A 22,359-nucleotide genomic window follows, 5' to 3' on the forward strand; every position below is an offset into this window, starting at 1 on the left:
TTTAAATATGTTCTGACAGGAATGCTTCAATGTCTCTTAATTATGATCTAACACTAAGTTTGAATATATGATAATCCTTTAATTTACTAGTTTATTTTTATTTTTTTATTGAATTAACGGTTACATTATGTGGATTTAAACAAATTTATTTTTGTTACTTTTTTTATTTTCTTCTTGTCTCTAGTACCCTCCTCTCAGAAATCTTTACTTTTCCATGTCACAGGTGATATTTGTCCTGAAACCCTATTCATTCCCCTCTTGTATTTTCCCATCTTGTTTTGTAGACGTTTCTCTCCCAACTGCTTATTTGCATACATGCAAACATTAAAATTTAGACTTTTCATCTAAGACAGAACATTCTCTTTTTGTCTTCCTGAACGGATATCACTTAGTTTAATAAAATCATTTTAAATCTGATACATTTTTCCACAAGTTTCATCTTTTTTAATAGCTGGATAAAAGTACAGTTTTTCATGACCAGCTTTTTATGTTGAAGGATGGCAAAGTTTAATTTCCTTACTACTGTGCATAGTACAGCAATAGTTGTTATAAAAATATCTCTGTAGTTGGATGTTGAATTCTTTGTATATATGTTTAGGAGTGAGTGATAAAGCTATGTCATATGGAAGTACCATTTTAATTTTAGGGAAACTTATTTCTCATTTTCATAGTGACTGCACTAGTTTAAGTGCCTATGAGCATTGGATAAGTGTACTTCTCTCCCCACATCATCACCAGCACTGATGATTGCTCTTTCAGCAGTGGATAAGTATACTTCTATCTCCACATCATCACCAGCACTGATGATTGCTCTTTCCATAGATAATCTTTTTGTGCCCTTTACTTTTACCACTTTAATGTGTGTGTGTGTGTGTGTGTGTGTGTGTGTGTGTGTATGAACACTCTTGAAACAAGAGAAATTGTAATGTAGTGAAAAACAAAGGAGACAAAAGAAAGTGGAGAGGAAAGAAAACAAAAGAAGAAAGAAAACAGAATCCTGGGAAATTTACAACGATCAGCGAGAATAAGATAGGACATAAATATTATAATGATGAAGGGAGAGGCTTGAGAAAGAGCTGTGAATTTCAAGTGATAGCAAATATAAGCTGTTCTAACCAAATTACAATTAAATGTATGTTTTTCAAAGTGTTATCACAGCGTTGGTTGGAAGTGTAAATTATGTGATTGGTTGCCATTAATGATTTTCCAACTTTTGATGACTTTTGTCTTTCTTGCAAACAGATCTTAGAAAGTATGTGTTCATTGAGCAATACCACTCACATTAAGAAGGATGAAAGCAAAATTGTGACTGCTGATCAATGAACAATTTTCATGACAATTTACTTGCCCCCCCAAACTATTTTAATTTATTTATTTCTCCTCTATGCCATAAGCAATTTTATTGCTTTTCTATTAAGAGGAGCAAAATCAAAATTTTATTGTACTAAGAACTTGAGGAAGAAGGGAAGAAGAGGGCTAATCTCCATCTGAGTTCATTTTAATTGAGGAAAGAAAACACACAGGATTGCATAACTCAGGAGCAACATTAAGGAGCATGTGATGAAAAAGAGTAGAAGTTTTAGACTTAAAACTGCAGAGATAAATGACACATGCTCACAGGTGGTTTCTTTTATGGATTTGGAAGCAAAGTCGAAATGTACATTTTATGTAAATCACAAAAATAGTAAATTTATAATAGTAAATTATAATATATGTATATATATGTATTACATATATATATATATATATATATATATATATATATATATATATTGAAATCATGACTCCTTTTTCTATGTAGGCTTGGCAAAAAAAAAAAGCTGGTTTTTGCTTTTGTCAGGAAAACATTTTCACCAACTACCTGTTCTTTGCCTACAGATGTGAAAGTCGATTGGTTGTGGGTTGTGGAAAAGAGGATATTCAAAAATCAAGTTATTTCAAATGTATTAAACATCAATATATTTTCTCACCAGGATACTTAGGATGCTAATAGTAAAATAAGCTCTAGAAGAAATGTGAAAATAATTATTTACAAATGTGTATTCTACAAAAATGTAGACGCATAGCTTGTTCTTTCTCTTCATTTTCCTAGTGAGATTATACAACTCTTCTTCTATAAAATGTAGAGTTAAATTTTGAAAAAGATCTGAAAAATTATCACAACATCATGGATTAAATATTCAATGATACTTTATATTTATGCAAATATATGTCTATATCTTCTATTAAAATTATCTCACATTTTAATTGTTTTCATACTTAGAAAGTATTTTAAAATAAAAAAACTAATAACATATTACTATCTTTTTTACTTTGAGCAGAATATCTGCTTAGAAACTATAGGGGAATTTTCAACATTGTACTTGTCCCTGAGAATTGCTTTAGTATTCTTACCTGACCTATTTTAACAGATATTGAGCATCTGGCTTCTTTGTTCTCTTACACTTGACACCACCTAGCCATTCATATGTGGTAGAAACTTATCCACTATTATAGAGAATCTCTGTTTTCAGATCTTCAATTATGAAACAAGTTTTTTCATTCTCTGGAACATACCTACCTACCTACCTACCTACCTACCTATCTACCTACACACACACACACGCACACACACACACACACACACTGGGGCTAGATAATCCATGTGGGAATGTACCTTTCTAGAAAATGTGCATTTATGACAAAAGCTGTGGCTTCTCCCGATTAGGTGCTGCTAGTGCTTATAGGGTTGTACACGTGACAACAAATGGTAGAATGCTACCCTGTAGAGAACTGCACTTCTAGAGGTAGGAGGCAGATGGTAAATACATTTGACACAATATAAGGCTCGTGGTGCTATGTGTTGTTGAGGATTAGAAATGGGACTGTGGTAAGAGAGGGAGCAGAGCAGAATTTATAAAGCCTTTCAAGTAAAGCCTTCTGCTTGACACAAGAGTGTAAAAAAAGCTCCATTCCCCTTTGCACAGATACTTATCATTCACTGAAAGACTGTCTGTGAATTTGCCAATTACAGCTAGAGACTGATATATTATTTACATGATTAAATTATTTCTGGCTCTTGACTATTTACAAAATGCTGCAGTCATAGTTAGATGCTTTTGAATATGTCAAGCATCTCAAATGGGTAGAACATTTATAACTTCAAATGGGCTATCGTGCGCACTTGATTTCACTGTGCTATTTTTGCCACTGATAAACTCAAGAATCAACAAGTCGCATATGCTGTACATAGGGTTTTGGAGGCTATATTCATTTAAAACTGTCTGCTAATTTCTGCTTATCACATTATTTGTTCATTTTGGAGTATATCTGCCATTTTTATGGACTTGGAATTGCCAAGACTTTGAATGGCATACACTGTGATATGATGACTAATGAGAAGGTAGTGGAGTATAATAATTGGGTGCAGGCACAGGCTTTGTATTGACTGACTTTCAGGACACTTGTCTGATCACTTCATACATGAGATTATGACACTTTTTATTATTTCCTGATTTTTTAAATGAAGAAATACCATCCTAAGTGTAGGACCATCTTATAAACTATGAGATTGTTTGTTTTTGAGACATTAGATAAACATATGGATTATTTTTCTATATGGTCCCCCTGATTGTCTTGAGCTTAACAAGAATGGTTATCAATATTTTTGTTATTTGATGTTTGCTTGCATCAATTCTGCTTGAGAACATAGGTTCTATTACAGTCTAGTAAACTTAATGTAGTTCTCCAGTGTGTCTCATGTTTGGCTAAAAACTAACCTGAATTCTCTCTGTGTTATGGCCTACACAAAAAATATAGTGATACTCTAACAGCAGGTAGTAGGCTTGCATTGTGATAAGGGTAAGATGAAAAGCACAGACAGGAAGTAAAGAGAGGAGAAAGTTATTGACCAAAGTAATGAAGAAGAATGCTAAGTTACTGGCAATGCAATTATCTCCCTAAGCCAAGGGACCAAGGAAGTTTAACTCTGGAACACCATGCATGTGCATGTTCTAGGGGACAAAATATTCCTGTATTAAAGGTGGTAGATTTCTGAGCATTTCTAGTTTAAGGATATAGGTATAAAATTCAAAAAAGAAATATGGCAGACAGAAACACTTTTGAATATGTACAACTCAGTTGAATAATGGTGACTGCCACCGGTTTTTTCTAAGTTTCTCCCAATAGTTTTACCTTAAATAACATTAATATGAGTTTTTTAATTGACTAACAAAACAATCATTTGTTTTTTGATCAATGACTCTTCTATAATTTTTTTATCAATTTCTTGATCACCAAGGAATCTCTTTTTCTTAAAAAATTGACTATTTCCTATTAGTTCACCGTCGAATGGCCCATGGGAAGATAGAATGGATGGCTGTGTGCAAGTGCTCCACTGTCCTTTGCTTCATTTTCTGTTTGATAATGAACACTTCATCATCTCTAGATTCTACATAGTTTGAGTCTACTATGCAAGTGCTGTAGTAGAAGATATTCAGTTAGCAGTTTCTGCTCTCAACATCCAGGCACCCATGTTGCCTTATCCTTCTTAAATTATAAATGACCCTGAAAAAGACTTTCTAAAACAGTATTCGATTGACTAGTCTTGGTTTGTTGGAAAAATTAGTTGAGGTGACGTGTACAAATCTCCATGGCAAATGACAAATATCAATGTCTATTATAATTTTTCCATAATACCTGCCACAAAAAAATAATAAAAATGGAAAGGAAATTAGAAAAAGAGAAACAAAAACTAATGCTCTCTTTTTTATCACTAAAATCTGTGTTTGGGCAATATTTATATTTATTTTATTTTTAAATTTAACATACAGAACTTAATATTCATATCCATTTTTCTTCTATATTTTTAGTTTGACCTTATGTTTAAGCCAATTATCTTCTATGTTGGGGAATATGCACATTCTAGGACCCAGGGGAACATTCTTTTCATTGCACTGTTTTCAATCTTGATCATATTCTCTGGACAAGAGTATGGCCTAGTTCCTGGAATACTTTTAAATGATTCAGATGACAATAATGGGAAGCTAGTTAATAAAAATTCACTCGAATATATCATATATCGTTAATGTTTTCATGCAACTACTCCATGGAAATACAGGCACAGGTACCTCCAAATTCCAACTATAAGGTGGCATCTTTTTCTTTACTCTTTAAGTTTAAATTCCTTGAGAGCCTTTAGTTAATATCCTGACTATCAGGAGAAAGAATAAATGTTTGTTACATATGTCTCTGAGCATATGTTAGTATGTCATGATATGTAACTGGCTGAATAGAAATAAAGATACAAATGTCATTTTAAGAAACTATGTTTTCTATCTCAGGCTCTGTGCAGTTTGTAAGGGGAATCAAGCATTTTGATACTTATGAGAATAGGCAGTTTGTCTTCAGGCAGTGAGTTAACAGGAAAATCCTATGAAGAGGGTTAATGCCAGTCGGTTTTTTGAGGACATTCTGTCATAGTCAGATAAGCATGTTCACATATGATTTGCTTTTCATATGCCGCCCCAATTTTTATGTAAAAATATTCTTTATGTCAAATATAATGTCTTTGCATCTTGTAACTCTGAAAATCAGAGATACCATAAAAGGAACCAAAACCGCCTCATCAAAAAGTATTAGTGTGACAGAGCTGAGTGATTACTATGTGCTAATTTTGTTTAGTCGGGGAATATGTGATCAACAGTTAATCAGCACAACAACCAGGATTGAACCCAGGATCACGTGATGCCAGAGCAGTGCTGGTATGTCATTTAGTATATTTTGAGAGCTGGGGGGAGTGAGAAACTGTGTGTGCATAGGTACATGTGAATGCTTTTTCCCATGGAGGTCAGAAGTGTCAGTTTTCCCTAGAACTAGAGTTACATCTGTTGTGGAGGTTTGGAATGAATGCAGATCATAAGAAAAAGAAACAGTGGACTCTCCTTAAGGACTGGGCCATTTTTCTAGCTCCTCTGTACTGTTAACACTCACTAGTGAGCACTGTGTTCCTTTAGAGTCCTAAGATTAATAAGCTAGAAACTAGTTCTGGTTTTGATGTCCTTGTTTGTTTGGTGGTGGTGGTGTGTGTGTGTGTGTGTGGTGTGTGTGTGTGTGTGTGTGTGTGTGTGTGTGGTGTGCGTGTGGGTATGACAATTACCTGAACATATCTATGATTCAAGCCAAAATCAAATGATTCTAACTAGGTCTGACCATTTTATTTTGTTATATGAAAATTCCTTGCTACCATAGAAGCTTATAGAGTCTCCATCCCCCCCACCCTTTATTTCCTGAATATTTGCATTTTCACATGTAAAAAACAAACAGGAGGAAAACTGGATTCTATACATTTTATTCTGCCTGTGGTACCTGATTCAACCCTAAGCTTCAATAATGCTACCAGATGTCTTTGTGTGTTAGTTCCTATCACTTCTCCATTTTTTCTTACTTATATTAATATAAATGAGTAACTATAAAATGGCAGCTCCTTGAGACTAATATTAGTAATTTCATGTACTTACTTAATCTGAACACTATTTAATTCTGAGCCCCCTTTTAAATATGAACACTATTGAACTTTGTGCAATCTTTACGTAATTCTTCTTCCAACTAAAGAGGTGTTATTATACTGTTTAATTTGAAAAGACAATTTTTATGCTCTAGAAAAAATATTTTAAGATTTATTTATGTAAGCAAAAAAAAAAGCTAAAACTATGATTTTTTTCTTTTGATGTAGAGTTTATCTGTTTCCAGGCTGCTCTTAATTATTTAGTTGCTCCTACTTCAGCCTCCTAAGCTGCTACAGGGTCCTGTCACTTTTCCTGGCCTCAGTCTAAGACTTACCTTAGTGGCTGTTTCATAGTTACACTGGATGAAAGTTGTTGGCATAATGTCAGCTTATTATTTAAGGCAAAAGAGTATTCTAAATTAGAAGCACACATTTAGAGATTGAAACTTTGAATCATGTAACTTAGGAAGAATTATCAGAGTGAACTAAGATCATATGGAGCCATGTTCAAGCATTGTTCACAAAAGTCAGACCATAGACAACACTTTTTTATAGGATATTTTTATTTATTTACAATACAGATGTCATCTCCTTTCCCCATTTCTCTTCTCTAGAACCCCCATCCTATACCCCCTCTTCCTTTATGCTTTTATACCATTTTGATTACATGCATGTATTAAGGTCAGTTCTAGGTTGAGGGTCTAGCAATACAATAGATACAAATAGTTGAGGAACAAGCAATACAATAAACACAAATAGTCAAAGAAAAAGCAAGGCTTTAAACCCGGTTATGTGAACACTCCCGTGATCACTGTTTCTAAAGGCTTATCAGGATGGCCAAAGTATCTGAGCCTACTTCCCTATCCTAGCCCAAGGTCATTTTCATGTCTGAAGCCTACTTCCTTGTTCTAGCCTAAAATTTAAATTCCTGTCTGAAATTACTTCTTTGTTCTGGCCTAATATTTAGATTCCTGCCTGAGATTACTTCTTTGTTGTAGCCTATGATTTAGATTCCTACCTGAAATTACTTCTTTGTTCTAGTCTAATGTCAGATTCCTGCTTGAAGGCTTCTTCCTTGTCATATTTCTGCCAAGCAGGAATTTCCTTGTCCTTGGCCCATGCCAGCTTCTTGCCAAGCAGCCCCAAAGGCTCTCCACCTCTCCACCTTTTTTATTTTGTTAACAAGACTGAGCCTGTCTTAGGTCATTTTGATAACACTCTTAAAGCAAACTGCTTGTACCCAAGCCTGATGTTGTATTGGGCACCCACAGGCTGTGTAGAAAACCTTGAAAAATTGTACATACTAAAAAGGCTGAGTGATATTCTTTTGGAAAAGTATATAAATATACAATAATATATAAATAAATATTCAGTATAAAAGTATAGGATAAAATTTAGTTTTCTTTGAGTGGTCTTGAAGTTTGATGCCTCTTACAAAATTTAAACTGAAACAAAGGAAAAAATAATAATTTCATAGTCTTATACTTTTTTTAAAAAAAAAACAAGTTTTGTTAAAATACTCATGCAGGAGGCAACCCATTCAAAGATCTTTTTGCATGTTTCTTATCTTCTTCTTTATTTGAAACATTTATTATTGTGGTATTTCCCTTTGATTTTTGAAAAATAATATAAATATCAATAACTACCTTTTCACAGTTCTGTTATTTGTTATTACCACCTCATAAGCCTATTTTAAAAGCATCTGAGTTAGATCAATGGTTCATTAGGGAAATAAAACTCTTGCCTGTCATAGATGATTCCAGGCCAACATTTGCCAATTTGAGAACCTAAAATCATAATTATTCCACTACCTATACAGAAAGCTGCTATTTTGTCCTTTCTTTAATCATATCTTGAGTCAGCAGAAGAGTTCTAAACACCTCTGTACCTGAAGCCCTTTAGCTTTCCATGCATGTCATTAAGGCATCTAGAAATAGTTTCATTTGTTATCTGACATCAATGATACCCTCATGCACCAGCAAGCATGAACATTTGTCTGCAACCTTGGAGAGATTTGGCAGTAGGTCTGCTATGTTGTGGGAACCTGCTCCAGGAATGCTACTCTGCTTACCATGTCTATTTTATATGCAGTTCTTTCGTCTTTAATAAGTGACAGGCATTATTCATAAATGACAGGCACTATTTAATTAGATGACTTTTTTTTTAGAAACAGAAAATTTCCACATGACTCATTAAGTTTTGATCTATTGGATATTCTGAAAATTTGTGCTCTGAATATATAAAGAATGTAATTTAAATGCATGCACCTTCTTAGTTTACTGAGTCAATACTAATACTATCAAAAATAATCATAAGATGTATAGTAATATTTTGTAACAGTAATACAGACACTAAAATTGGGGACTCATCATTTATCGTCAATGGGGAGGTAGAAAGGGCACATAGCTGCTAATTAAATGTAGGTGGAAATGAAGAGAAATTCTGTTCTTGTGTTAAGCAATCTTAAGATCATAAGCCATTTAAAAGAGGAAACTGCAATTCAGGATAAATCATTGTATTAACATATATCATTATACAGCAATTATTTATTTCTTTGTTTTGTGGCTGGCAGGCATGCACTCGGGAAGACAGCATCCAGAGTTGCTGGAGAAGGTTTTTAGACATTGCCAAGTCAAAAATAGATGGCAGACAAGAAACCTGTCATTGTGATTGCCAGAATTTCTCCTAAAAATTTATTAAGCAAATACAGATACTGGTTGAGTTAAAAAATGAGTAGATGATGTGAACTTATATGGTGCAGACTGAAAACTAATCAAGAAGACAAAATAAGTGACAACTTTGAAGTCAGAAAATTCTTATCTTAAAGGTTGTAAAAGAAATGGACAAAAATGAATTCTTTATGTGGTATTTTAAAATACTGTCATGCCGGGCAGTGGTGGCGCACGCCTTTAATCCCAGCACTTGGGAGGCAGAGGCAGGCGGATTTCTGAGTTCAAGGCCAACCTGGTCTACAGAGTGAGTTCCAGGACAGCCAGGGCTACACAGAGAAACCCTGTCTCGAAAAACCAAAAAAAAAAAAAAAAAAAAAAAAAAAAAAAAAAAAATGCTGTCATATCTTTACTCTGAAAATTATCTAGGACTAAAAAAATTATATTCTATGTGTTTACTGTTGTTGTTCAAGTAAAAAGTACATTAACAATAATCTTTGGTGCAGTAAATTTTATTAAGGTAACTGTTGTACATATTATAATTAATAGATAGTATATATTACATTTTATATATGTAACATTATAAAGTATATTATAATCAACATTTACCTATATAAAGTTTCCATTTCATAAGTGAAATGACTTGATATGTACAATTTCATATGGCACACCTTTAATAGTAGTTAATATATTATTTAGGTCATAAATATTTATGTGAACTTATTTCCAGCATGTTATTATATTCAATATAGTAGGGTTAGTGGTACCCATATTCACAACAGGTACAGCAATGGTAGCAGGTATTAAAATCTCCAATTATAGGAATCATTTGTATGAAAGCCTAAGACTGTCCTTGATTAATTATATCTAATGTGTTGAGTGACTATATGTAAAAACATGTGTGTATATTTTAAAATTATGAGTTATATTCTACATTACTAGAAGGCTCATATAATATTAACATTTATGTATCTTTTTGAAAGGTGTAAAAGATTTTTGGAGCACCCTCATAAAGGCAAAAGTGAGGGGGAGAGGGCAGATTTGGGATTGGGGGTTTGTAGAGGAGCAGGAAGGGGGATATCATTTGAGATATAAACGAGTGGAATGATTAATAAAAAATGATTTTTTGATATGCAAGAAGATATTAGGTTAGAAAAAATTTGTAGATGTTCAGTCTGAAAATAATTATTAAATTTGTAACAAATACTCTAAAAGTAATATGACCTATTTTAATCAAAATTATTACTAATATTATTAAAAATAAGAAACTGCAAAGGGGCAAAGGAAGGAATCTATCATTATTAAGTTCTCAGAACAGAGACGATAAACGTATATGTACAATTAAATTTATATATTACAGAAGAATAATTATTTGCAGTAAATGGGATTTTAAACTGAGATCTGAAGAGTTGGATGAGTTGTGTACAAGCATTAACTGGTGCCTGGTTACCTCGAAGTAAAGCTGACATGTAGTTTGGTTCAACTAGGGATTTCCCACTATTTCTTCATGGCAGTCCACCTGGTAATATCAAATGCTAGACTTGCGTTATGTAACTATTTTATTTTTATGTAAACTCTATAAAGAAACTCTGCATTTCCTTTATACAAAACAGACAATATTACTAAATAAAGGCAATTGCTTATTATTCTTTCTTAAATTGTCATAAGGGCAACACATAAAAACTGTCACCCACTAGACAAGTGTGTGATAACTTCTGTGATATGTCATTATGTTCTGCTCTAAAATAAGCTTCATAATTGTTCCTTTCAATTACTTTATTTCAATTTTTGTTATTGCTTGAAGAGATCAACTTACCGAGTGTTACACAGCAGGGAGATGGCAGAGTTAGTGTTTGAACACGTTTCACAGAATTGGAAGCCCATATTTCATAATCATAATAAATTCTGCTGCCAGATTTTGAGATGTATCTGTAATGCTTCTTTTTTTAATGCAGCTCACAAGGTTCTAGATAAATGTGTTTAAAAACATGTAATCATATTTATTTAATATTCTGATTTGTGGAATATTTATTGAATATTTATAGAATATTGAATACCTATCAAACCTCATGGGGAAACCCTTTCTATCTCAAAGGCACATATTTGTTTTATGGGTAACTGATTAATGATACAAAAACTGCAGGTTATTGGATATATCTATAAAACATGTTATAATAATAAGATTTATCAATATTTCAATGGCATAGCAAGAAATAGCATTCAGAAAGAAGGATGCAATTGCTGTACATTTGTTTTTGTTTTTTGTTTTAATTCCTAATTTAATAGTTTGCAAAAGTTATCAATTGATTATGAGATAAGTGTTATTGCTTAAAAGACTTAGGTATAGCTTTGGGATTAGTTTTCAGATGTTGGTATGCTTCTTATGTTTTTCTCATAGAATTCTACCAGCTATTTAATCTATTGTTACTTTTTTAAAATTTAATTTTCATGTTTTTTATATTCAGTATAGCTAATAATTTATAAATATTTTCTTAAAGAAATGAAAATGAATTTCAAGTTGTTTCACCTTCATGTGCTATCTCAGGGGAAAGGAACAAAACATAATAACAACCTAGACTTGGAAAGAAACCCCTGAGATTCTGTTTTAGTTAATAATAATAAATAATAATATTTTATTCTGATATAAAATAATTACATCATTTATTTATAAATACTGTACTAGGTATTATTAAAATTAAGAACTTTAAAAAATTATATATAATCAAAAGGGCAGTAATTAACTAATTAAATAATTAACTAAGAAACAATGTCATAATAACAAATTTTCTCATAAATTCCATCATTTTCCTGATAGTAAATTTATAAGTAGAGTTCAAATAAGGTCCATTGGTTATGCATTGCTAACCAATAGATATTATTATTTATTTAATTTTAAGCACATTCATTTTATTGTTGTTGTTGCTGTTTTTGGTTTTTGAGTCAGTAGTTGGATATTAAGGACACAAATACCAGCACTATCATGTATGATAATAACAATAAACATGAAGAATACAGTGTTGTCTACTAGACTTAACTGTTTTTGAGGTATCATGACTATAATTTGAAAATATTTCTATATATCCACATAGTGAGAAAAATGTTAAACATTTAATGCAAATTGAAAGAAAAAAAATACATTTTTAGGCAGACAGAATATTTTGTTTGAAACAGAAAAATTGAATATTTTAAACAAGATAGAAAATTATAAAAGCTATCATTTACTTCTTGACTCTAAAATTTTTGCTGTACTCTTTTTATAACTGTTCTTAAATTTATTAATTGGCAATTTCGTGCATATAAAAAACATAACGATAATTGTTGATTCCACTCTCGCTCATCTCCCTATCAACCAGTCAGCCCACTTCCTCCCTATAAGACCCATTCACTATATTTAACTTTATTTCGAGTTCTTCTGAATTTAAACTGAGCCATGTGTTTGGCACTATCCATTAGAGCCTGATTGATTTCACCAGCAGGTACAGAACTCAGAATAAATCAATAGCCAATAAATGCACATGATGAGGTGAAATCCTTTGAACTCTTCTTTGATCTATAATTTAGTGGTAATAGAGTAATCTTGTACAGGCCCAGTGCAGTCAAATGCAGTTTCTGTAGGACATGTTTGAAATGGCCGTGTCATGCCTAAAACATGGTGTTCTAGATGCTTCTTTCTATCTTCTGCCTCCTATATTTTTTTCTGTCCCTTCATTCTTCTTCTGAGACAAAAAGTCACTTAATTTTTATTTAACAACTTTAATACAGTTTGATATGTTCTTTATATGAAATTATAAATGTGCATAAGTCACTGTGGGGGAAATGAACTTTATCTATCATTATGAAAAGAAGCCAGAAAAGCTAATGATTACTTTCTAGATATGGCACTTCAACATCCTTAGAAACAAAGGACAAGGTCTCCAGAGAAAATGTGTGATATTTTGGCTGAATAGTAACAGTTAGTTTTCTGACATTGTAATAGGGTATCTCTTTTGCTTCCTACTGTACAAGGAAATATGGATTATTAATATGTAGAGTATTATAAAATGATAGGAAAACAATTAAAACAATTAATTAAAAGTATTATAGTATTGGTTACGGTATTATGTTAATTAAAATTTTATTAATTAAAAATGTTTACACATAATATCATTTAATTCTTATGTTATTGGTTATATATAAGCTGTTAATGTTAAATTTAGATTAATTTATCAATGTTTACTTTTATTACTGGAGAACAACTGGTGCATCATCTTATTGACTCTAAGAAGAATCCTCATTCTATCAACAATACTGTACTGATTATCTCAAATGTACATGATTGGCTTATTTTTTATTCATTTTTAGTGTTTAGGATTTTATTGTAGAAGTTTCTCTCTCTTTACCACTGTTGTTAACATAGGACAATATTATCCATATAGATATAATCATAATTTTTTTTCTTTTTAAAATTTATTTCATCTTTTAAGCTTATGATAAAATTATATTTTTCTTAGTTTCCTTTCTCCCTCTAAACCATCCAATATGCTCTCTTTACTATTTTTTAAATCTATACCCTCTTAAATCTTCTTAGATACATGTATGTATGTACATATATTTTCCTCAAAAACTAACGTACAACCTATTCAGTCAGTGTGCTTCATTTGATGGTGTATTTTCAAGGTTGACCATTTGGTATTAGATAAACATTTAGTGAAGAACAATAGTTCTTTAAAGTTTTTTTCCAGATAAATATTAAATTGTAATGTAACTCCAAATTGTTCCTCAATTTGTATCAGAGCCAAACTATTTTTAATGATGGAATGCCAAGTTATACTGTCATGCTATCTCAAATATACTTAAGGAAACAAAGTAAGTGTGCAGCAAAGTGGGAAAAGAGTTAGGTAGCAGAACATTTTCTGATTTAGATGTGGTATCATTTAGTTCTGTGTTTTCCACCTTCCAGTATGTAAACTAAGCCTAAAGGTACAAAGGAGCCATGATCCTCTGCTCACAGAAGTTGAAGTCACATGAAGGGCTCCGGCAAAGGCACAGTCTTGTTCATAAAGTTTGATGAGCAGACATGTAAAGGCAGAATAGTGCCAGGTAGCACATACAAAGAATTCCTGGAGCTAGGGGCTCAGGCCTGAGGAAACAGAACTTGACGGTGAAGAGCAAGGAAGCATGTTGTAGGAACAGCAGGAGGAAAGACTCAGAGGTAAGATGCCATGGTTTCTTTGTGGCTGAGTTCTACAGATAAAGTGGCCAGAGACAGTGACATAGTGAAAGGTACTAGAGAAGAGAGATTAGAGTGAGTAGGTCTTTCTTCATACACCACACTGTGAAATCATTTGAACTCATCCATACTAATGTACACTTGGAAACTCTATTTAAATTTGTTCAGGCTGGAAAATGGATTCCAACTGAAACAAGAAATAGAAATCTATTAGTTTCAAGTCACCATAGTTTATAGCCGTGTTAGCATAAGTCACTTTTTAAGCTAATCTTAGAATCCTAATTGATTGCCATTTTTTATTACTTTTATTTCTTGATTGTTAAATGTGTATACTGACAGTGTAAAACATGCTGCTATGAAATTTTTATGAATTGTATGGTGGCTAAACTTAGCTTATTAGCATATGGTAATCACAACAAAGTCATACTTCTGGTAACCTGACACTCACTCAACATTTTTCAGTGGTATAATGCATTATTATAATTTGAACTCATTATGACCTTTACAAGCTCTCTTGAACTTTTTCCTGTGATTACAAATTCTCTACCTATCACTCTGTCTACATGCCACACTCCTGCATTGCAACTACCATTCTATACATTATATCTGTTGGTTAAGGATTTTTTGGACTTCAAATAGCAGTGAGATATTATTTGTCTTTTAATGTCTGACTTATTTTATATATTATATCATTTGGATTTATCCATGTTGGTATGTGAAGGTTTCTCTAACTAGACTGTTCTAAGCAAGTATTTGAAGATTTTCTTCTCTTGCAGACATGATGGGAGAAAATAAGTCCTGTTTCCTCATTATGCACATCAGTGAAAAGATGATCTATATCTCTTTGGACCAGCACAGTATGAGATGCAACACTATAAGATCAATGTGAAACATGCCAAAATTATTAAGTATTGTGAAGAATGTTATTCTCTTAGAGCTACGTTTAGCCTGTTGGTCAAACTGATATATGTGATCCATTTCATCAGAAGAAAACAATATGAAACATCAGTATAATAGAAGTTGCATTTCTCTGATTATGTGTTGAACACTTAGACTTTATTCCTAGAGGAAAATGTATATGTAAAGGAAAGAGTCTATTGAGAGTGAGCCTGTAGGCATTTCATTTGAATGTTTTATACAGAAAGACATTTTCAGTAGTTGTAAACCTCCCTCCTTCCCACTGATTTTGTGTTTCTTAATAACATCTGAGACTAGCACAATGCCATTCCTTGTTAGCATGGCTGCTGCACAGCACAGATGAGACCAGGGGAAGAGGCAAGTTTCCCTAAGGGAGGAGTTAGAAAATTAATTAAACTGAGGGAGGTACTGAGAAATTTAGAGAACAAATTAGACTCAAGATAAAACAAACAAAACCAAAAATGAGCAATTTGGGCAAGGGCAAACATAGTTCATTACATAGTCTTTCCTCCCCAAGTCTAAAAATATTTGGATAATTAGTTTTCGAAGAAACTTTCTTACACCAGTCTGCTTTTGCAATATATATTATATATTAAAAATATACATAAGACATACAAATATATGAATACATATATATGTAAAATATATAAATATATATATGTATGTATGTATATGTAATATAAACAATTTTCTAACATTGTAAAGGATTCTTATACTTCATATGCTTTGTGCCAAACATAAGTTTCAGAAGTTGTTCCACTAAAAATTCATCTTGACCAGTTTTTCTGCTTCCATCAAAACAGAGTCTGAGAGGCACTTGATCTGGAAATAGTTAGAGCCCACTCCAAAACATCTCCAAAATTCTAAAAATTAGTAATCTAAAAATTCTCAATTTCTAGTACAAGTGTATAATAGCTTATTAGACAAGTGGTTTTAATTGGTTTTCTGATGTAAAGCATAGAGTTGATGTAACAGTAGCCATGTATTAGTGTAACTGAAATACAGTCTTTTGTTTTATCTGATACTCTAAGTTTAAATTCTCATTTTCTTAAGGCAAATGAATTTTCATATATGCAAAAATACTTTAGTATATAAGCTTTTTATTTTGAAGAATGATACTCTGAAATATTATAAACATGTCTGTGCTAAAATAGCTAATATCTGGCTCTTGTCCAAAATGTGAGACCTATAGAGTTGTCACAGAGGAAGTAAAGAAAAAAAACATATTCGTGGTCCTTGATATCATGATAAGGTTTACCATACTTTGTGACTGTGAACTGATAAAGGCTGAAGCTCTATGATGTATTTTTCATCACCATAAAAATATTTTGGGCTGAAAGGGATTTAGATGCTGAGGTTAAGAGCACTTTTAAGATCCAATCAACCAGTCTTTACTATTCAGCTTATATATGTGGAAAATAGAACAGTTCAGTGAAGCTCCGTTCCTTGAGGAACATATGATAGTATAAGAGGAAATAAATGTATTATTCTAATGTTGAACATCAAGTTTAATTTAAATACTAAGTCAAACTACTTTTTAAAATTTATTTATTTTTATTCTTTATTTTTTACAGTCCAGACTTCATCATTCTCCCAGTCTGCACCTCGACTTCTCCCTATCCCATTTCTCCACCCTCCCATGTCTCCTAGAGGATGTTCCAACCTATACCCTTACCCCACCAAACCTGCCCACTCCCTGGGGCCTCAAGTCTCTCAAGGGTTAGGTGCATCTTCTCTTACTCATTACAGACCAGGCAATACTCTACTGTATATGTATCATGGGCCTCATATCAGCTAGCTTATGCCTCCTGGTTGGTGGCTCAGTGTCTGAGAGATATCAGGGGTCCAGGTCAGTTGAGACTGCTGGTCTTCCCATGGGGCTGCCCACTTCCTCAGCTTCTTCCAGCTTTTCCCCAGTTCAACCACAAGGGTCCCGTGCTTCTGTCCATTGGTTGTGTACTAATATCTGTATCTGACTATTTCATCTGTGCTTGTTGGGCCTCTCAGAGGGCATCCATGCTAGGCTTCTGTCTGCAAGTACAGCACAGCATCAGTAACAGTGTGTCAGGGCCCTACCCCCCACCCCTGAACTGCATTCCAATTTGGGGCTGTCACTGGACCTCCTTTCTCTCATGCTCTTCTCCATTTTTGTTCCTGCAGTTCCTTCAAACAGGAACAATTCTGGGTGACAGCTTCTGACTGTGGGATGGCAACTCCATCCTTCCACTTGATGTACTGTTCCTCCACTAGAGATGGACTCTATAAGTTCCCTCTCCCCACTGTAAAGCACTTTATCCAAGGTCTTTTCCCTTGAGTCCTGGGAGTCTCTCACCTCCCATGTCTCCAGTATATTCTAGAGGGTCCCCCACCTCCTACCTCTTGAGGTTCCCTGTTTCCATTCTTTCTGCTGGCCCTCAGAACTTCAGTCATATTCCCCCTGCTAATACCTGATCATGTTTCCCCTTTCCTTTTCTGTCCTCTTTCTCATCCATGTCCCTTACTCCCTCTGCCCCACCTCATGACTGTTTTCTTCTTCTTCAAAAGTGGGATTGAGGCATCCTTAGTTGAGCCCTTTAGCTTGTTCACCTTGTGGGTTGTATCCTGGTTATTCTATACTATTTTGACTAATATCCACTTATTATTGAGGACATAACATGCATATCCTTTATATATAAATGTTTGGTATTGCCATGTACTCACCGTGTATTATGTAATTTTAATTCTCAAAATGTGACTAAATTTTGCCTGTTTTCATAATATCAAGATGAAGTCGGTAGAATCATTGTCCTGTGGCATTGGTTAGTCGCCTGAGTTCAGAAAGATGAGGAACATTTCAAAGCACACATCCTGTCTTCCTACTGCCTATTAAATATGGGACATGATTCTAGAGAGGATTAGAAAAAAATTATATTCTCCATTGTGTGGCATTAAAGACTTTTAATATACATTTTTAAAAACTATGAATTTCTGGAAACAGAAAACAATAGAGCTTTATTATATGGCCAGGCTGGCCTCAAACTCAAGACCCTCCTTTCTTGGCTACCAAAAGAACACGAATATAACACCATGCTGTTTTATCTATATCCTTTAGAAGAATCTGTTTTTAATTTTCATATGAATGATAAGTCTTAATTTATTATCACTAAACATAAGTGCACCATCTGATTATGACATTGCATGAATATTTCTATGTAACCTACATCAGTATATTATGAAGTTCATAAAAGGATGTCCATATACCATTTCTGGTATAACTCTATGATCTAGTTTTTTTTTTTCTCTGAGTCATAACTTATGATGAAGATTATTATTCATTCAGTGCTTCACCTTTTTAAACATACTTTATGTAGTTGGGGAGAGGCATAAATTATTAACCGTACACTATTAGCATATAAAGGACTTGCTGATGCTTATCTATTGCTCCCCCTTGGAAGATACTCTAGGGTGAAAAACAAGCCTCTGCTGTTTGTTTAACTGTGCTTCAGGATTGAAATGAAAATGTGTCTGGGAGACAGGACACTATGCTTGATAAGAATACAGTACAATTTAACAGTCCATAAAACAATTAAATTTAATCCTGGACTAGGAGATTTATTAAATTTCACTCAGCAAAAATAGAGTATTGGATATAGGAACAAGTAAGTTAAATGACTTCAGGGATAATAGATTTTATTACACAATAAAGTAGAAAATTAGTCAGTTTTTAAAATGCTATTCCTTCTTAATTCATTCTTTCAAAATAATTGTCTCACATCCAAAAGCCCTTAGAAACAAAATAAAATAGAGAAACAAAGTTTTTATTTGGTTACTTTCAAAACTATAAATTTATATGACTAAAATCTCCTGCAAATTATGAATGACATGTTAAACTATATATTTATTTTGTATTCTGAGAAAATTGACATTTGTGACCAGATAGGTTGCTATGATTTAATTTTTCATTTCTATCAGGTAGTTAATTAAACCCATCTTAGACATTTTTATCTTATTTATTTTTGTTTTTTATTTTTAAACAATTTTTAAATTTTATAAACTTTTATTATAAAAACTTGCAAATAAATAAAACATTACACATTCAAATTATCCATACTGTAAGTCAAAAAACTCAATGAACTTCTTTTCTTCTATTTTAAAATATTTATTTTATTTTCTCATTGAAAATAAATTCTTCTTTCATATAATATATCACAATGACATTTTTCACTCCTCCTAGGTCCCTGCCAATCTCCTCTCTCCCCAAGACACATTCCAGTTCATATTCTCTTTAGAAAAGAGCAGGTATCCAAAAGAGAGCCAAACAAGACAAAATAAAATATAATAAGACAAGAGAATGCTGTCTTATCCAGGCTGGACAAGAGAACACAATAGGAGAAGAATCTCCAAAGATAGCAAAAGGGTCAATGATATTCCTGCTCCCACTTTTAGTAGACTTACAAAAACACTAAGCTAACAACCATAACATATATGCAGAGGACCTGATGTAAGGCCATGTAGGCCCTATGTTTGCAGCTCTACGGTCTGTGAGCCTATATGAACCCTGCTCAGTTGATACAGTGGGCCATATTCTTCTGGTTTTCTCCAGCCCTTCTGACTCCTACAATCCTTCCTTCCCACGTTCAAATGGGGTTCTGTAATTATTAGGGAGGGGCCGATAGCAACCTTCAGTTTAGACACTCTCTATGCATAATGTTCGTCTGTGGGTCTCTCCATGTGCTCCCATCTGCTGTCAGAGGAAGCCTCTCTGCTGATGACTAGACAAGGCACTAGTCTATGAGTATAAGAAACTATCATTAGGGATCATTTAATTGATTTTTTAAATTTCTATACAGTCAAAATAGTTTTTTTGAAATGGAGACTGTGAGACATCATGTTAAAATTTATAAAATCATTATTTATCCACCACCAAAAACAACAAATCGATGGCAGAATTAGAACTAGAAAATCTTAAAAGTTTTAGCTTATTTCATAACTCATGCCTATTTCTTTCATGTAGTCTTTCCTTTCTCCTTGATGCTCTGTCTCTCTTGTTCTCTTTTTTCATGTTATATTGTAGCCACATTTGTTTATGTATATGCATATATTATGGGCTACAGTCTATAGATGAGAGAGGAAACGAGTGGGTGGTGTTGTTATTCTGAGATTTATGTGACTTCAATTAGTATTATACATTCTAAGTCCATCCATTCTCTTCAATTTTTAGAACTTAATCTATTGTGTGTATATATGTATGTATATGAACATCCAAATTTTATTATCTGTTCATTTTTTGATAGACAATTAAGTTGATTCAAAACTTTTTCTATAGTGATGAAAACAACAATAAACAAATATTTCTATTTTATAGAGATGTATTTCTGTGCACATATACGCATGAATGAAATAGCTATATCTTATGTTAATTATTTTTAATATTGTAAAAAATATCCAAACTGATTTTCACAATGGCTGTACTAATTTATACCCATATCAACAGTGAATATGGGACCTTTCTCTTTACATCTTCTCCAAAATTATTGCCAGGTTTGTTGATGGTAGCCATTCTGACTAGGTTATGGTAGTATCTAAAATTAGTTTTAGTTTGCATTTCCTTATGAGTAGGGATATTGAGCACTTTTACAAAAGACCTTGGCTAATTCTACTTTCATTATTATTTGTTTAGTTTAATTACCCATTTGTCAATTGGCAGTTTCATTACCTTTGTATTTAATTTCAACAAATATTTTTAACTTTTAGATACTAGCCTATTGTCTAAGGTATAACTAGAAAATATTTTCTTTCATGGTCTTAACTCTGCTCATTGTTTCTTTTGCTGTATAAACACTTCATTTTCCTGGAGTTTCATATATTGGTTTGTGTGGTTAGTTTCTATGCTACTTTTCTTCTGTTTAAAACTGTTCTTTACAACCCCAGCATCTTGAAGAGTACCTTTTTGGCTTTTTTTTTTTCTAAAAGGTTCAATGTTTCTGAAAATTATTTTTAATATCTGAGTTATAATTTTACCATTTCTTTGTTTCCCTTACTTCCCCCTAACTCCTTACATGAACATCACTTGTCCTCTCTCAAATTCATAACTGCTATTTATTTACTTGTTACATAAGCATACAACACACACACACACACATATGAAAGATATATGAGATAGAAAATATGAATGAAATTTTTAAATTTTATTTTCTATAGGTAGTCCATAGATTTTCCTGTGAAGTTATTAACTATGATAAATTTTGTATTTATTTTTACTTTTACAGAATTAGCCATTTTTCCTATTAAACGTTGCATACAAGGGAGAGATTTCATTTATGTACAAGGAGTATAAACATTTCTTTGTCTTTTTACTTAGCAGCTATATATTTTTTTACTTGAAGCTTTAGTTTTTTAACATTTGTGTTTTGTTAACTTTTCTATTATTTAAAGAATTAATAATTTGAATATGCTATTAAAGCAAATGTCTTATCTATTAAAAATTCTCAAATTTAAGGTACAAAATTATATTTTTCCTGCCATTTCAAAAATATTTTAATTTTAAAAGCCATACTATGTGGAACATACGTTATCTTATATCAATAGGTATTTTTGGGTAAGTAGAATTTATGACACACATTGTATCTTCCTATTATAAACTTGTACAGGAAACAGGAAAGAAATTGGTCTATTTTATAGCTAGGAAAGAGAGATGAAGAATGGCTGGCCACATATTAATTGTGTCAGTCATATCTGCATACAGGCTTCTCTCAGTGCCCAGCATTGTATCGTATGACTGCGCACTGAAATCATGTGGCTCTTTGGGCAGTGGTTTTAGTTATGTTTCTGGCTGGGCATTAATAAAGGCAAAAAGACAAACTGGTTCATCTATGGCTGTCAGACTCCAACAATTTCATCTTTTATTTCTTGTTCTTCATTCAAGTAGCAACTATTTGTGCTGTAGGTTCTCTGGAGACAAATGCCACAAGCCTACTGTGAAATGGGTTGGGAAGAAAAATGTGTTTAAAGTATAGTCCTTTTATTTCCCTAAAAGTTCATGACATGGGTCTTGTCTGCCTCTGTTGTTTATGATTGTAAACCTCTATAAAATTTCCCAA

The 22,359-nt window shown here is 32.8% G+C and overlaps 1 protein-coding gene across 5 annotated transcripts in view; it reads left to right on the top strand.

Annotated features, from left to right (window-relative positions):
- Positions 1 to 22,359, top strand: part of Grik2 (glutamate ionotropic receptor kainate type subunit 2) — a 630,456-nt gene that overhangs the window by 316,288 nt on the left and 291,809 nt on the right. The gene's annotated exons all lie outside the window — the stretch shown is intronic.

Source organism: Arvicanthis niloticus, chromosome 20 (genome assembly GCF_011762505.2).
Source record: "Arvicanthis niloticus isolate mArvNil1 chromosome 20, mArvNil1.pat.X, whole genome shotgun sequence".
Lineage (NCBI taxonomy): Eukaryota > Metazoa > Chordata > Mammalia > Rodentia > Muridae > Arvicanthis > Arvicanthis niloticus.